Here is a 2418-nt window from a genome sequence, read left to right as displayed (position 1 = left end):
ATAGTTTATAAACCTCATTTAATTAATTATGGATTCATGCACAAATCTCTTTTCCTTTCTTAATGCTACCTACACTTTATTTGTAAATTATTTTAGAGTCTGTCTAACCCTTCTAGATTAAGAGGTAGTGTGACTTAGTGGATAGAGCATAGGCCTGGGAGTCAGAAGGACCTGGATTCTAACCCCAGCTCTGCCACAAGTATGCTGTGTGACCTTGGGCAAGTTACTTAATTTCTCTGTGCCTCCTTTACCCCATCTGTAAAAAATGAGGATTAAGAGTATGATCCCAATGCTGGGACAGGGACTGTGTCCAACGTGATTAACTTGTATCTACCCCAGTGCTTAGGACATGCTTGGTACAGAGGCACTTAGGATAGGTTTGGTACAGAGTAAGCTCTTAACACGTACCATAATTATTTATTAGATTATAAACTCCTTGAGGGCAGGATCATGTGAATGAACTTTATCATACTCTGTCAAGTGCTCAGTACAATGTTCGGTATGAGGTAGATAGTCAATAAATACTCTTCATTGATTTTAAAATCGTATTTTCCCTTTGACATCTAGTTTAAAGCACTTTTAAATTCCACCCAAAAGCCATGAAAATAGAGGGGAATACAGGCCTTCCTTGTTTTCTGTTGCACTGTACTCTCCCAAGCTCTTCCTACAGGGCTTACAACCTAGATTCTACCATCTCTGTCTAATAAAGTCCTGAAACTCCACCTAATGCTACATATGCAGAGACTAATACCCCGTCAAAGGGACCTGAGTTGGCTAATATGCATTCAGTAACTGTGTACAAAATACTTTTCCAAGGATAATTGTTTTTCAAACTGCCTAGTGTTCACACAGTAAGAAAAGGTAGAGGGTCCCTGAATGTTTAACTATTCCCCTTGATTTTCATTTTATGGAGTCCTGGTTATGATGAAATAACTGAGTATTTAGCTTGCAATTTAGGGAACCTGTTTCATGTAGTCTAGGTAGCCTGGCAAAATGTAATTTTTTGGCAGCCCATTTCCCCATCTGTGGCTGAATACCTGTCTGGAGTCTTCTGTTTCAGTCAATGGCTTTTATTGAGCACTTACTGAGCGCTAGGCACTGTATTAAGCGCTAGTAGTATGGAACTCAAACCTGGGACCCTGAGCCTAGAGACATCAGTTCTTTCTTCTTATCAGTGTCTTCAATGAACTGCTGAAGCAATCCTGCTTAACATTGAAATTATGCTCCTTTATTTCTACTTCAAACTCCTTCAAAAGATGCTTGTCTGGCTGAAGAAAACCATGCCTATCAATGTCTTCAATACCGACTAAAACTCACAAATAAAAGGACAGACTTCAAGTGTAAAACTGTATGATCAGGCTTGGTTCATGTGAGAGAACTCTAGAGAGCTACAGTGAAGATATGGATGTTTTGTCTTATCGACTATGTTTCAGTATTTTATCATTTCAGGCAATGTCACGAGTTCCAGGAAAAGTCTTTGCTGACTTCATGGAAAAGCAGAACAATAGTTCAGAATTTCTTCTCTTGGGACTTTCCCCAAATCCTATGCTGCAGGTTTGTCTGTTTTGGCCTATTTCTGCTCCTTTTCATTGGCATCGTGATGGGAAATCTGCTCATTCTCCTCACCCGCTAGTTTAGCCACCTAATCAATCAGGCGATTTCTTTCTTTCTCAGTTACGTGTCCCTTGAGGATCCCTGCTGCACCTCCACCATTTCCTCTAAACTCATCGCTGACTTGATGGCAGAGAGGAGCACCATTTCTTTCCCCAGCTGTATGACCAAGCTTTTTGCTTCTCACTTACAGTGAGTGAGGTGTTGAGATCTTCTTCCTGGTGTGGATGGCTTATGATCGTTTCCTGGCCATCTGCAAGCCACTGCAATGTACGGTCGTCATGAACCAGCGGGAGTGTAACGGCATGCTGCTTCTCCCCTTTGTCGTGGCATTTGTGCATTCGATGGCTCAGTCAATCCTCACCCTCCAGTTGCTCTTCTGTGGGCCCAATCAGATAGATCACTATTTTTGTGATGTGAATCCCTGCTGAAACTCGCCTGCACCGACACCTCTGTTGTAGACCTGTTGGAGTTGGCCAACACAGGAATGATCGCCATGTTCACCTTTGTCGTGTTGCTTATTTCTTACATAGTCATGTTAGTTTCCCTAAGAACATGCTCCCCTCACAGTAAGCTCAAAGCCCTGTCCACCAGCGGTTCCCATATCACTGTGGTGGTCTTATTCTTTGGACCCTGCATCTTCATCTACATATGTCCAGCCACCACCTTCATGGCAAAGTACTAGCTGTGTTTTACACCATAACGGTTCCCATGTTCAACCCTCTCATTTATGAGCTGAGAAATACAGAGATGAAAAGTGCCATCAGATAGGTGTGGTACAGGAGGGTGTATTCTGGGGGGAAATAA

At 42.3% G+C, this 2418-nt stretch overlaps 1 pseudogene; it reads left to right on the top strand.

The window, feature by feature from the left end:
• The first annotated feature begins 1488 nt into the window (after window positions 1-1488).
• LOC119925890 lies at window positions 1489-2418 on the top strand (annotated as a pseudogene).

This window comes from Tachyglossus aculeatus, chromosome 3 (genome assembly GCF_015852505.1).
Source record: "Tachyglossus aculeatus isolate mTacAcu1 chromosome 3, mTacAcu1.pri, whole genome shotgun sequence".
NCBI lineage: Eukaryota > Metazoa > Chordata > Mammalia > Monotremata > Tachyglossidae > Tachyglossus > Tachyglossus aculeatus.
The sequence above is the reverse complement of the archived record's forward strand: the minus strand, read 5'-3'. Positions and strand labels throughout refer to the sequence as shown.